Source organism: Bos grunniens, chromosome 10 (genome assembly GCF_055505025.1).
Source record: "Bos grunniens cultivar Pamir isolate PY7600 chromosome 10, Bosgru_T2T1.0, whole genome shotgun sequence".
NCBI classification, from domain to species: Eukaryota; Metazoa; Chordata; class Mammalia; order Artiodactyla; family Bovidae; genus Bos; species Bos grunniens.
This window is the reverse complement of record NC_141174.1, coordinates 73071177-73087128: the sequence shown is the minus strand read 5'-3', so window position 1 is coordinate 73087128 and position 15952 is coordinate 73071177.

Here is a 15952-nt window from a genome sequence, read left to right as displayed (position 1 = left end):
ACCCTTTGCCTGTGAGGGATTGTATCTTTTTTATTTTCCTCTTAACATCATGGTAAATCTACTTGGCAATTTAAAATAACCTTTCCCTCACTATAAAAATAATAAGTGCTTATTGTGGTAAACTAGGAAACACTAAACAGAGAAGGACAAAGAAAATGACATGTCTGGTTGAGTTTTTAAAGCCTTCCATTTTAACTTCCCTAAAATGAAATTAAATGTGACATAAAATTCATGAGGCCTTGGTTTCCATATCTATTCCTCCTATTCTGGTCGTTTGTAAGAATGTCCACTTGCTCTTTAAAGAGAGACAAGCAATGCAAGGAATTTGCATTAAAAGCATTTTTTTGGTTTTACTATATTAATCTAAATTATCTCTAGTCAACAGCTGGAACCAAAGAATGCCAAACCGGGAACAGGCTCTACCCTTAGGATTACAGAATCTACATTTCACTTTTATATTTTCGAGGGTGGGTTTTCATTGCCAACCCAGCTGTTGAACTGTTTCAAAATTAGTCTAAAAGGAGGAATCTATCATGAACATAAAATTAAATGGTGCAACTGTATTGCTGAAGGCTTTGTCCTTTTGTGAAGAGTCTGAAAACAGTTGTTTTTAGGGAGCATATTTATAGCTACTTTATGATCAATATTTCCAAACTCTTCTTAGGACTACAAATAACCAACTCCTCTTTCCTTTATAGCCTCTAACTTAATTTCATAAATTAAAAAGTAATAAAAATAAAGGCTTTGCCTGAAGCCTGTGTTCACCAGAGATAGGAAACTGAGGTTGTTCCTCCAAAATATTGGATTGACCAAAAAGTTTGTTCAGTTTTAAGTACAAATAAGAGACATACTCTTTATTTTTGCCAAGAACTTTATTGAACAATGTATTCACTAAATGCATGAACTTTTTGGCCAACTCAATTAAAAAAAACAATTGAAAAGTCTTCTTGAGTTGTTACTTGAGTGAAGATGCTGGCACTTACACATGTAACCAGGTCTCCACGTATATGGCATTTCAGAGAGATGAGCCAGTCTTTGAGAGCTGAGAAAAGAATCCACCATTGAGCCCTGATGTGACTTTGAAAAGTGATCAGAACAATCTTGAGCATGACCCACAGGGTGTAACCACGTAAAGTATCACATCACCCAAGAAACACTTGCAAGGACTAGACAGCCCTCAAGTGAGAATATTCTTTATGGATGAACAGGAAGGGTGCCCTCTGTTCAGTTAACCCTTTTGTAAACTCTATTTAAATATGCTGTTTTCCAGGGAGTTCACAGTTGCTATATAACTTTGTAGCTCAACATCTGTAGATTTATGCTGGGCTCCCCTCTCCATCGTAGGTACAGCTATCTTCTTTCTGTATCCTCTGCTCAGAGCCCTACTCCTGAGGGTGCAGAAAGGGATCCCTTAGACAGGCACAACCAGTTCCTTCTGTGTTCACTCAAGTATTGCCAAAGGTGGTGGTGGAGAAAGAGGGAAACAAGTGGGGAGATGGTGGGGGTACAGACCTATGCCCCCTCCACCCTCCCCATTAGTTTCTGTCTGAATAGGAAATGAAAAATGATAAATGGGAAACATTGGATATACCCTGATGCTTTGCTTTCACACTGGGCAGTGGAAAATTTTAGGTAAACTGTGCTCATCTTGTCCTGCTCAGGGATGTGCACCCCAGAATGGTAATGGAAACGGCAAAAGTGATTCTAAGAGGCACAAAACGTTTATTAGAACTGCTCCAATGTTCTAGAAGTACCCACACTTCAGATCTGAAGTTGTTGTTGTTCTTTAGTCACTAAGTGGTGACCAACTCTTTGCAATCCCATGGACTATAGCCCACCAGGCCCTCTGTCCATGGGCTTCTCCAGGCAAGTATACTGGAATAGATTGCCATTTCTTTCTCCAGGGGGTCGGGATTGAACCCAGGTCTCCTGCACTGACAGGCAGGTTCTTTACCTTCTTTACCACTGAGCCACCAGGGAAGCCCCTCAGGCCTAAAGAAAAGATCTTAAAATAGTGTTTCATAGTTTATATCTTCGTGTACTCAAGAGTTTTCTTTGATCTGCCTGGAAACTAACCTTTATTCTGACTGAATATGAAAGCTTAAATGTTAAGCTTGCCTACTTGCTCACCTGGAACATATTTGTGTGAATCTGAGAGACTCTGAGTAAAAATCTTTTTGCTCCTGTTTCCTCTATTTAGTAAAAAGATTGCTGTAGCGAGACCAAGCACACCTTCCCAAAGCATCTGCTTTAACCACAATCACACAGACAGAATGTTTAAAAAGTTGGTGTTATACACAAAACAGAAATAGACTCACAAACATGGAAAACAAATGTATGGTTACCAAAGGGGAAAGGGTGACAGGGAGGGACAAATTAGGCATTTGGGATTAACATATACACACTACTATATGTGAAATAGAAAAACAAGGACCTACTGTATTATAGCACAGGAAACTGTATTCAATATTTTGTAATAACTTAGAAAAGAATCTGAAGATGAATATGTGTACAACTATATCTTTTTGCTGTACATCTAAAACTAACACAATATTGTAAATCGACTATATTTCAATTAAAAAAATAAATTTTTTAAAAGGTTGGTGTTGGGCAGTGGCTAAGAATGAACTAATGTTCTTTATTTCCTTAGGTATTTGTGGGAGTAGAAGGGCTAGATAACGTTTCATAATGTCACCACTCTGAGACTGATATGTGGCAATATACCTTTCATCCAAAAAAGTGTCATGCTAGGAAAATTTGGTACCCTGTTCTTGGAGTTTGTGTCATTTCTAATAAAATATTTTTTACCCTCCTAGTGTCTCTGAATACTATTTAAATTCTCAGCATCAACCAAGAAGATATTCAGTTCAATGACTGATTTTGAACAAAGGGCTTCAAATAATTTCTTTGAGACATTCAGGCTTGCTTTCACCTATGTGTATGCTTAAATGCTTTCTTAGTCTGTCATTTTGCAAGTCACTGAGCAAAATATTTTAAATGAATAAACCCTCTGATTTGAAAAAGCATTATTTCTAACTAAGCAGGATCAAAAGAATGATGCTTATTTTGCAAATACAGACATGAACAAGAGGAAGAGTCCAATTTTGTGGCTAAATGGGGTTAGCCATTAACATCAAGATATTGTTGATTCAATCAACGCTTTTGTCTTGCTTAGCCAGTGGCGATTTCTACATTAATAGCCTCCACATACTTGAAGAAAGATATTGCATCTCTGAGTGTTGTTTAGGATCTTTTTCTCCAGTAATGCTATTTTTAAAACTGTCCTCATATTTGGTCAATTATCTCACTCTGCTCCAAGTTTTCTGTGTGCAATAAAAATCTCTTTTAGTTAAATTGGTTAGGTATTGAGTTTCTTGTTAAGTGGAAAACAACCATTGTTTGGAGAATTAAACTCATCTAAGTACATCTACACAAAACTACAGAGAAGATAATTTAATTTTCTTTGATGTTTCAGGAGTTATTTATAGAATGGTTTCATTTTGAAAATGAATTCTTGTTAAATACTATGGCATAATATATATGACAGATGCAGAATATTGAGCTGAACTAAAATTGTAATCATGAAAAGTCGCTTATATGAAATAATTGTTGGTATCAACATACCTGTTATCTATTAATGGTTATTCCTCTTAAAAATCAAGTATAGGGACTTCCCTGGTGGTCCAGTGGTTAAGACTTTGACTTTCAATGCAGGGAATGCAGATTCGATCCCTGGTCAGGAAGCTAAGATCCCACACGCCTTGTAGTTGAAAACCCAAAACATAAAACAGAAGCAATGTTGTAACAAATTCAATAAAGACTTTAAAAAAAATCAAATATAGATCTGACTTCTAGTTCTGGCCAAGATAAAGCATACTATTCCTCCCAGATCCTCCCTCTTATAACTGTGGACATTATATAAAAAGCAAGCAGAGGAAGACGCAAAGGAGGAAAGAGGTGGACTCATAGGGACCTGGGGACAGTGATGAGTTCTATAGTTTCCCCTATCGCCTTCCATAGACCCCAGACAGGAACTCTAGTGGCCTCCATCCTGGAACTGCCAATGGGCACGGATAAAGGAAGCACTGAGTAAAGCTCTGTTGTTGTTTAGTCACTGAGCTGTGTCTGACTCTTCTGAGACCCCAGGCACTGTAGCCAGCTAGGCTCCTCCGCCCATGGGATTCTCCAGGCAAGAATACTGGAGTGTGTTGCCATTTCCTTCTCCAGGGGATCTTCCCATCCCAGGTATATAACCCACCTCTCCTACATTGGCAGGCAGATTCTTTACCACTGAGCTACCAGGGAAGCCCAAGAAAAGCTCTAAGGAAGCTCTACAAAAATTCCTCTGGTCAGTGTGAAGTGAAAGTTGCTCCATCGTGTCCAACTCTTTGCGACCACATGGCCTGAGGCCTGCCAGGCTCATCTGTCCATGGAATTCTCCAGGCAAGAACGCTGGAGTGGGTGGCTGTTCCTTCTCCAGGGGATCTTCCCAACCCAGGGATCGAACCCAGGTCTCCTGCATTGCAGGCAGATTCTTTACTGTCTGAACCATCAGGGCTCTGGTCAAGGGGCCAACAAAAGAGAGGCCTCACAGTGGAAAGCCTCTGTGGCAATACCTACCCCACTCCAGCCAAACACTAAGGAAATTGCATCCCAATATCCCTTCATTTCAGTGGGGCAGAATGGGGAGTTGATTTTTCTCCCCACCCCATCTCTGCAGAGGCAGGTGGTGGTGCTCTAATTCTCTTGCCTGGTGGTATTGGTAGGATGATCTGGGAGCTGATCTAATCTTTCCTGCCTGTTATCAATGGGCAATGCTCCTATTCTCCCACCAGGGTGGTGTCAGCAGGATGGCATGAGGGATCCTTGTGATGGAACTGTTCTGTATTTTGGTGGCCATATGTATCTCTACATGTGATAAAATTACATAGCACTGAATACATTCATGCCCTTCCCAGGTGGTTCAGTGTTAAAGAATCCCCCTGCCAATGTAGCAGATGCAGGTTCAATCCCTGGGTTGAGAAGAGGCCCTAGAGAAGGAAAAGGCAACCCACTCCAGTATTCTTGCCTGAGAATTCCCATGGACAGAGGAGCCTGGCGGGCTACAGTCCATGGGGGTTGCAAAAGAATTGGACATGACTTAGTGAGTAAACAACAACAAATACACATATAGACACACACATGAGTGCGTGTAAAATTAAAACTGGTGATATCTGAATGCTGCTGATGGATTGCATCAGTGCCAGTTTCTTAGCTATGATATGGTTTAATAAGAATAAAGGATTTCATAGTTATATCTGAGTGAAGGGTATACAGGATCTCTGGATTGTTTTTTATAGTTGCATATGAATCTACAATTATCTCAAAATATAAAAGTCTTGAAAATAAAACACAAGGTACGCTCTCTAAAATCCAGTGTTTTCAGTTTTCCATTCAGTCAGATTCTGAATGAATTAGTTCCTATGTTCAGGTTGCCGTAGTTATGAAATTTAAATACTAGTCATATTAAATATATCTCCTTTTCTGTATTTATAGCAAGAATACTGGCTGGCCCAGTTTAGATCTGGCAGGTGCAATTAGGCGCCACTGAGGCTGAAGACGTTCCAACATCCATGGGCAAGTCTGACGAATCAGGTCCTGATGACAGTAGGCAAACCACAGCGTGATGGAAGAACCCCAGAGAGAGAGTTTACACCTACTGAAGGTGGAATCTGGTACCACAAACAGACTCAGCAGACTTGGAAGACTGGAGAGGGATGATGCTCCTGATTAATAGCATGGTAGCTCTTTAAAACATCCCAGCCGAGCTACTGCTGCTGCAGGTAAACACTTGAACTGGAAGGCCTATTTTGCCAACAAAGAGAGCCATCCCAGAGTAAAAAAGCAGAACTTCAAGGATGGGAATCCAGTTTCCTGAGCTGGTCCAGATCCACAGCTGAGCAGTGAATGGTGTTTAGCCTGAGATGTAGCACCAGGAGAAGGCGTCAGTGGGGCTGGAATGTTGGCAGTAAGGAGCAAGTGGCACAGGATGCTCAAATGATGGCCAGAGTGGACGAGGCATGGCTGCAGCCAAAAGGCACAGCCCACTCTTTACCCTGAGCATCCATGAAGTATCCCCAGGGACTTTTGGGAACCTAAAAAAGGCAGGAGTGTATGAGGGATGGGGATGGGAACCATCAGTTGTGCGGATAGGGGCATCTAGCAGACAAAAATCTAGGCCAGTTGTTCTCAATCTCAGCCACACATAGAATCAACTGGGGAGCTGATAGCTGGGTCGTGCCTCCATAGATTCTGACTTAATTGGTCTGGGTACACCTGGCATTTGGGAAATTTTTTACAGGAATAATTCAGCACTCTTTATTTTTTCATTTACTTGTTTTTGCCTGTGCTGGGTCTTCGTTGCAGCAGGCTCTCTGTGACGGCACACAGTTTTTCTCTAGTTGCTGCATGCTGGTTTGTCTTGGACCACAGGCTCTAGAGTAAGTGGGCTTAGTAGTTGTGGTGCTCTGGCTTAGCTGCCCTGTGGAATGTGGGATCTTAGTTCCCTAACCAGGGATCGAATCTGCTTTCCCTGCTTTGGAAGACGGATTCTTAACCACTGGACCACCAGGGAAGTCCCTAGAGAATCATCAATCTAATTGTGTGCTTCTCCAACTTAAACCTACAGCAGAATCACCTGGAGAGCTTGGTCAGCCTCAAATTGGTGGGCCCCACCCCTAGAGTTTCTGATTCAGTAGGTCTGAGGTGGGCATGATAATTTGCACTTCTGAGATGTTCCTGCAAGATGCTGATGCTGAAGGAACACACTCTGAGTGGTGCTGACCTAGGGTGAATGTTTGCTGAAATAACATTTATACCCACCAGGTGGTGAGGGTGCTGGCGACATTGGAGAGCGGGAAGCAGTTTAGAGTAAGAGCCAATGAATCGGCTCATAAAGACCTGAGCCTCACCACTGCCTCTGCCTCTCAGCAACTACATGATCTTAAATAGTTTACTCAAATTTTCTAGACTTAAACTTTCCCTTCAGGAAAGCAAAAAAAAAAAAAAAAAAAACCTTATGCCATCTACTCAGAAGGTTGTTGTAATAATCAGTATTTAAAAAGTGCTTTTTATCACTGATAAACACATTTCATACATTATAACAATTTAATCCCTGCACAGGGTTCAGAAAAGTTAAATTACTTTTCCAAAGTCACATAGCTAGTTAGGATGAGACTAGAATTTAAACATTAGGGAAACTCCCAAACTCATACACTACACTAATGTAATCCAGTACTCTTGCTTGGAAAATCCCATGGACAGAGGAGCCTGGTGGGCTGCAGTCCATGGGGTCGCTAGAGTCGGACACGACTGAGCAAATTCACTTTCACTTTTCACTTTCATCCACTGGAGAAGGAAATGGCAACCCACTCCAGTGTTCTTGCCTGGAGAATCCCAGGGACAGCGGAGCCTGGTGGGGTGCCATCTATAGGGTCGCACAGAGTCGGACACGACTAAAGCGACTTAGCAGCAGCAGCAGCAGCAGCAATGCAATAAATACTCACTGCTTTGGATAGTAATTACATATAATTTTTAAAATCTTTATTGGAATACAGTTAATTTACAATGTTGTATGCTTTTCAGGTGTACAACAAAGCGAATCAGTTATACGTAAACATATATTCACTGTTTTCTTTTAGATTCTTTTCCCAAATAGGCCATTACAGAGCACTGAGTCCCCCGTGCTATACAGCAGGCTCTTATGAGTTATCTATCACATGTATATGTCAATCACAATCTCCCAATTTATCCTCCCCCACCCCATCCCCTGGTAACCATAAGTTTGTTTTCTACATCTGTGATTCTATTTCTGTTTTGTAAGTAAGTTCATTTGTACCCATTTTTTTTTAGATTCTACATATAAGTGATATTATATGATATTTGTCTTTCTGTGTTTGACTTATTTCACTCAATGTGACAGTCTCTAGGTCCATCCGTGTTGCTGCAAATGGCACTATTAACATTTTGTTCCTTTTTATGGCTGAATAATATTCCATTGTATATATGTAGCACATATTATTTATCCATTCCTCTGTTGATGGATATTTAGGTTGCTTCTGTGTCTTGGCTGCTGTAAACAGTGCTGCAATGAACATTAAGGTGCGTGTATCTTTTCGAATTATGGTTTCTCTGAGAATATGCTCAGGAGTGGGGTTGCTGGGTCATACGGTAGTTCTAATTTTAGATTTTTAGGAACCTCATACTCCATGCAGTTCTCCATAGAGGCTATATGAATTAACAAATCCATCAACAGTGTGGTAGGGTTCCCTTTTGCCCACACCCTCTCTGGCATTTATTATTTGTAGAATTTTTTTATGGTGGTCATGGATATAATTTATTAAAAATTAAATGTACATGGAACTCCAAAAACTTCAGATCAGTTTCTGGTTTTCATGAAATACAGATACAATTGAGTAAGAATAGACATTGGAAATTCCTGGAATCAAATCTATTAACTAGTGTTTCTCAGATTATCTGCAAAGGAATCATCTGGAAATTTTCTTCCTCAAATCTAAGGAGTCACAGGCTCTCGGGGCAGGGGACTGACACATGCTTTAAATAAAACATAGTTTGTCATTACTCTTTTCCAATTCCTGAGACTGATCCAGTGTTCCTCTTACTGCTACTTTTTATGAATTTACAATATATTATTTGGGGCAGCTCAGATACAATGGGCTATAGTTTGAGAAAAGTATGAAGTCTCTCATTTAAGCTTTCATAAGTGTGCAAACAAAATAATGCATGAAATGTGTCATTTAAAAGCTAGAGCATTGCCATATGTGGTGACTTGAGAACCCAACTTGACAAATAAAATAAGCACATCATTTGTTTTTAAAGCATGGCTAAATTTCTGACTTTCTTAATTTAATTTAATAGATTAATTTAAACAGATGAGTTGTAGTTTCTTGTTTTTTTATTAATTTATTTTTATTGAAGGATAATTCCTTTACAGAATTTTGCTGTTTTCTGTCAAACCTCAAAGTGAATCAGCCTTAGGTATACATATATCCCCTCCCTTTTGAACCTCCCTCCCATCTCCCTCCCCATCCCACTCTTCTAGGTTGATACAGAGCCCCTGTTTGAGTTTCCTGAGCCATAAGGCAAATTCCCACTGGCTATCTATTTTACATATGGTAATGTAAGTTTCCTTGTTACTCTTTCCACACATCCCCCTCTCCATGTCCATAAGTCTATTCTCTATGTTTGTTTCTCCGTTGTTGCCCTGTAAATAAAATCTTCAGTATCATTTTTCTAGATTCTGTATATATGCATTCAGTTCAGCTCAGTTCAGTCGCTCAGTCGTGTCCGACTCTTTGCGACCTCATGAATCGCAGCACGCCAGGCCTCCCTGTCCATCACCAACTCTCAGAGTTCGCTCAGACTCACGTCCATCAAGTCAGTGATGCCATCCAGCCATTTTATCCTCTGTCTTCCCCTTCTCCTCCTGCCCCCAATCCCTCCCAGCAGCAGAGTCTTTTCCAATGAGTCAACTCTTCGCATGAGGTGGCCAAAGCACTGGAGTTTCAGCTTTAGTATCATTCCCTCCAAAGAAATCCCAGGGCTGATCTCCTTCAGAATGGACTGGTTGGATCTCCTTGCAGTCCAAGGGACTCTCAAGAGTCTTCTCCAACACCACAGTTCAAAAGCATCAATTCTTCGGTGCTCAGCCTTCTTCACAGTCCAACGCTCACATCCATACATGACCACAGGAAAAGCCATAGCCTTGACTAGACGGACCTTTGCTGGCAAAGTAATGTCTCTGCTTTTGAATATGCTATCTAGGTTAGTCATAACTTTCCTTCCAAGGAGTAAGTGTCTTTTAATTTCATGGCTGCAGTCACCATCTGCAGTGATTTTGGAGCCCCCAAAAATAAAGTCTGACACTGTTTCCACTGTTTCCCCATCTATTTCCCATGAAGTGATGGGACTGGATGCCATGATCTTTGTTTTCTGAATGTTGAGCTTTAAGCCAACTTTTTCACTCTCCACTTTTACTTTCATCAAGAGGCTTTTCAGTTCCTCTTCACTTTCTGCCATAAGGGTGGTGTCATCTGCATATCTGAGGTTATTGATATTTCTCCTGGCAATCTTGATTCCAGCTTATGTGATTCTGCATATAAGTTAAATAAGCAGGGTGATAATACACAGCCTTGAAGTACTCCTTTTCCTATTTGGAACCAGTCTGTTGTTCCATGTCCAGTTCTAACTGTTGCTTCCTGACCTGCATACAGATTTAGAATACGATATTTATCTTTCTCTTTATGACTTATTTCACTCTGTATAATAGGTTCTAGGTTCATCCACTCTATTAGAATTGACTCAAATGTGTTCCTTTTCATGGCTGAGTATTATTCCATGTGTATATGTACCACGACTTCTTTATCCATTCATCTGTGAATGGACATTTAAGTTGCTTCCATGTTCTAGCTATTGTAAAGAGTGCTCCAGTGAACAATGGGATACATGTGTCTCTTTCAATTTTGGTTTCTTCAGGGTATATACCTAGGAGTGGCATTGCTGGGTCTATATGGTGGTTTTATTCCTAGTTTTTTAAGGAATCTCCATAACATCTTCCATACTGACTGTATCAATTTACATTCCCACCAACAGTGCAAGAGCGTTCCCTTTTCTCCACACCCTCTCCAGCATTTACTGTTTGTAGACTTTTTGATGATGGCCATTCTGACTGCTGTGAGGTGAGATCTCACTGTAGTTTTGATTTGCATTTCTCTAACAATGGGAGAAGGCAATGGCACCCCACTCCAGTACTCTTGCCTGGAAAATCCCATGGATGGAGGAGCCTGGTGGGCTGCAGCCTATGGGGTCGCTAAGAGTTGGCACGGCTGAGCGACTTCACTTTCACTTTTCACTTTCATGCATTGGAGAAGGAAATGGCAACCCACTCCAGTGTTCTTGCCTGGAGAATCCCAGGGACGGGGGAGCCTGGTGGGCTGCCGTCTATGGGGTCGCAGAGAGTCGGACATGACTGAAGTGACTTAGCAGCAGCAGCAGCAGCAGCAGCAGCATCAACAATGGGCGATGTTGAGCATCTTTTCATGTGTTAACCACATGTATATCTTCTTTGGAGAAATGTCTGTTTAGGTCTTTTTCCCACATTTTGATTGGGTTGTTTGTTTATCTGGTATTGAGTTGTATGAGCTGTATATTTTGAAATTAATCCTTTGTCGATTGTTTCTTTTGCTATTATTTTTCTCCCATTCTGAAGGTTGTCTTTTCACCTTACTTACAGTTTCCTTTGCTGTGCAAAAGGTTTTAAGTTTAATCAGGTCCCACTTGTTTACTTTTGTTTTTATTTCTATTACTCTAGGAGGAGGTCATAGAGGATCTTGCTTTGATTTATGTCATTGAGTGTTCTGCCTATGTTTTCCTCAAAGAGTTTTATGGTTTCTGGTCTAACATTTAGGTCTTTGATCCATTTTGAGTTTATCTTTGTGTATGGTGTTAGGAAGCGTTCTAATTTCATTCTTTTACATGCAACTGTCCAGTTTTCCCAGCACCATTTATTGAAGAGGCTGTCTCTGCCCCATTGTATATTCTTGCCTCCTTTGTCAAATACAAGGTACCCATAGGTGCGTGGGTTTATTTCTGGACTTTCTGTCTTGTTCCATTGGTCTATACTTCTGTTTTTGCATGAGTATCATACTGTCTTGATAACTGTAGCTTTGTAGTATAATCTGAAGTCAGGAAGGTTGATTCCTCCGGCTCCATTCTTCTTTCTCAAGACTGCTTTGGCTATTTGGGGTCTTTTGTGTTCCCATATGAATCGTGAAATTTTTCATTCTAGTTCTGTGAAAAATGCCACTGGTAATTTGATAGGGATTGTATTGAATCTGTAGACTGCGTTTGGTAGTATAGTCATTTTCACAATATTGATTCTTCCTACCCAGGAACATGGAATATCTCTCCATCTGTTTATGTCATCTTTGGTTTCTTTCATTAGTGTCTTATAATTTTCTGTGTACAGTTCTTTTGTTTCCTTGAGTAAGTTTATTCCTAGATATTTAATTCTTTTTGTTGGTGAATGGGATTGATTCCTTAATTTCTCTTTCTGATTTTTCATTGTTAGTATATAGAAATGCAAATGATTTCTGTGTATTGATTTTGTATCCTGCAACTTTGCTAGATTCACTGATTGATTAGCTCTAGTAATTTTCTGATACTATCTATGGGGTTTTCTATGTACAGTATCATGTCATCTGTGAACAGGGAGAATTTACTTCTTATTTTCTGATCTATATTCCTTTTATTTCTTTTTCTTCTCTGATTGGTGTAGCTAGGACTTCCAGAACTATGCTGAATAATAGTGGCAAAAGTGGACACCCTTATCTTGCTCCTGATCTTTGGGGGAATGCTTTCAATTTTTCACCATTGAGAATAATGTTTGCTATAGGCTTATCATATATGGCCTTTACTATGTTGAGGTAGGTTCCTTCTATGCCCATTTTTTGAAGAGTTTTAATCATAAATGGGTGCTGAAATTTGTCAAAGGCTTTTTCTGCATCTATTGAGATGATCATGTGGTTTTTATCTTTCAATTTGTTAATATGGTGTATCACATTGATTGATTTGTGTATATTGAAGAATCCTTGCATTTCTGGATTAAACCCAACTTGATCATGGTATATGAGCATTTTGATGTGTTGCTGAATTCTGTTTGCTAAAATTTTGTTGAGGAATTTTGCATCTATGTTCATCAGTGATATTGGCCTTTAGTTTTCTTTTTTGTGTTGTCTCTATCTGGTTTTGGTATCAGGGTGATGGTGGCCTCATAGAATGAGCTTGGAAGAGTTCCTTCCTCTGCAATTTTTTGAAAGATCTTTAGAAGGATAGGCATTAGCTCTTCTCTAAATGTTTGATAGACTTCTCCTGTGAAGCCATCTGGTCCTGGGCTTTTTGTTTTTGAGGAGATTTTTGACCACAGTTTCAATTTCAGTGCTTGTAATTGGGTTGTTCATGATTTCTATTCTTCTTGGTTCAGTCTTGGAAGATTGAACTTTTCTAAGAATCTGTCCATTTCTTCCAGGTTATCAATTTTATTGCCATATAGTTGTTCATAATAGTCTCTAATAATCCTTTGTATTTCTGCATTGTCTGTTGTAACCTCTCCTTTTTCATTTCTAATTTTGTTGATTTGTCTGAAAATCTTTTGATTTATCCATCAATTTTCAGTGAGATCTTTGCTGGGTACAGTAATCTTGGTTGTAGATTTTTCCCTTTTAGTACTTTAAATATATCCTGCCATCCACTCTGGCCTACGGAGTTTCTGCTGAAAGATCAGCTGTTAATCGTATGGGGTTTCCCTTGTATGTTACTTGTTGCTTCTCCCTGGCTGCTTTCAATATTCTTCCTTTGTGTTTAGTCTTTGTTCATGTGATTAGTATGTGTCTTGGTGTGTTTCTCCTTGGGTTTATCCTATATGGGGCTCTTTGTGCTTGATTGACTAGTTACTTTTCCATGTTGGGGAAATTTTCTACTATAATCTCTTCAAAAATTTTCTTATACCCTTTCTTTTGCTCTTCTTCTTCTGGGACCTCTATAATTCAAATGTTGGTGCACTTGACATTGTCCCAGAGGTCTCTGAGACTGTCCTCAGTTCTTTTCATTTTTTTACTTTATTCTCCTCTTCAGAAGTTATTTCCACCATTTTATCTTCCAGCTCACTGATTTGTTCTTCTGCTTCAGATATTCTGCTATTGATTCCTTCTAGAGTATTTTTAATTTCAATCATTGTGTTGTTTGTCTCTGTATGTTTATTCTTTAATTCTTCTAAGTCTTTGTTAATTGATTCTTGCATTTTTTTCCATTTTGTTTTCAAAGTTTTTGATCCTCTTTACTATCCTTATTCTGAATTCTTTTTCAGGTAGTTTGCCTATTTCTTTTTCATTTATTTTGATTTCTGTGTTTCTAGTTAGTTCCTTCATTTGTGTAATATTTCTCTGCTTTTTCATTATTTTTTTTTAACTTATCTTGTTTGAGGTCTCCTTTTCCCAGGCTTCAAGGAAAGTTGAATTCTTTCCTTAAGGTTGAATTCTTTCCTTGAAGAAGGTTGAATTCTTTCTTCCTTTTGGTTTCTGCCCTCCTAAGGTTGGTCCAGTGGTTTGTGTCAGCTTCATATAGGGTGAGATTTGTGCTTAGTTTTTGTTTGTTTGTTTGTTTTTCCTCTGATGGGCAAGGCTGAGTGAGGTGGTAATCCTGTCTGCTGATGACTGGGTTTGTGTTTTTTGGTTTGTTGTTGTTTAGATGAGGCATCCTGCACAGGGTGCTACCGGTGGTTGGCTGATGCTGGGTCTTGTATTCAAGTGGTTTCCTTTGTGTGAGTTCTCACTTCTGATACTCCCCAGGGTTAGTTCTCTGATAGTCTAGGGTCTTAGACTCAGTGCTCCCACTCCAAAGGTTCAGGGCTTGATCTCTGGTCAAGAACAAAGATTCTACTAGTGGTTTGTTATAACATTAAGTGAGATTAAAACAAATATCCAAAAATGAGAAGCCAAAGATGAACCCCAGACAAATGGCAGTTACAAAACCAGGCAAGTAATAATTAAAATAATGGAATATACACACTTAAACATATATATCCATGAGCAAAGTCAAAACAGTCCAAAAAAATAAATTACAGCAGATTGACCAGGTGAACAAAGCAAATCGATATTTTTGTTTACCAGTTAAGAACAAAACTAACTAAAGCACAAACTGGAAAACAAAACTAAAACAAGGTGCCAAGTGGGGAATAAAGCAATGAAAACAAAAGTAACAAATATGTTGAGGGGAAAGGAAAGAAAGAAATGAAAGAAAGAATAGATATGCAAAGTTAAATATAGGTAGATGAAGGTTTATATACATTAAAGATTAACTGCAAGGGGATAAGAACAGTAGGAAAGGCAAACAAAGGAGTAAATGTATAAAATATATTAAAATTAAAATTATTAAAAGAGAAAAAAAAAAGGAAGAAGAAAAAAGGGGAAAAAAGGAAAATGCCACAGAACTGCAAAAACCAAACGTAGAGGCAGAGGTTTATAACAACAATAAAAATGTGACTGAATATACACATATACATATACGCCCATAAGCAAAATCAAAACAGTCCAACAAAAGTTAAGTATAGTAGATTGACCTGGCGAACAAAGGAAACCAAAAATTATATCTACCAGAACAAAACTAACTGAAGCACAAACTAGAAAACAAAACTAAAGCAAGGTGCCAATTGGGGAATAAAACAATGAAAATAAAACTAATAAATATGTTGAGAGGAAAGGAGAGAAAGAAAAGAAAAAAAGAATAGATATGCAAAGTTAAATAGAGATAGATAAAGAAGATTTATATATGTTAAAGATTAACTGCAAGGGCAAAAGAGCAGTAGGGTAACAAAAGAAAGGAATAAATGTAGAGAAAATAATAATAGGTTTAAAAATTAAAATCAAAAAAAGAAGAGAGAGAAAAAAATGAAAACTCCCCAGAACTGCAAAAGCCCAATGTAGAGGCAGAGGTTTATAATGACAGTAAAAAAAATGACTGAGAGAAAAGCTCAAAAGCTGGTGGGAAGGTTTTAGATCTTCTTCCTTAGCCACTCTGCCCCTGGATTTCAACTGTGGTTTTATCTCCACCTCTGCAAGTGGGTCGTCCACTGGGGTTTGCTCCTGAGGCTACCCTGGAGGACTTGGGTTTGCCCCTGTGAGGGCCAGGTGTGGAGGTGGTGCAGCTGCTTCGGTTGCAGGGATTCTGGAAGCACCAGGTACTCGGGGAGTTGGCGGCTAGGGCAGAAGGAAATATAGAGTTCTAGAAGGGTATGGCAACTAGTATTGGTCAATGCACTCCAATATTCTTGCCTGGAGAACCCCCCTCCCTGCCAGAGAAGCCTGGCAGGCCACAGTTTACAGGGTCACAAAGAGTCAGA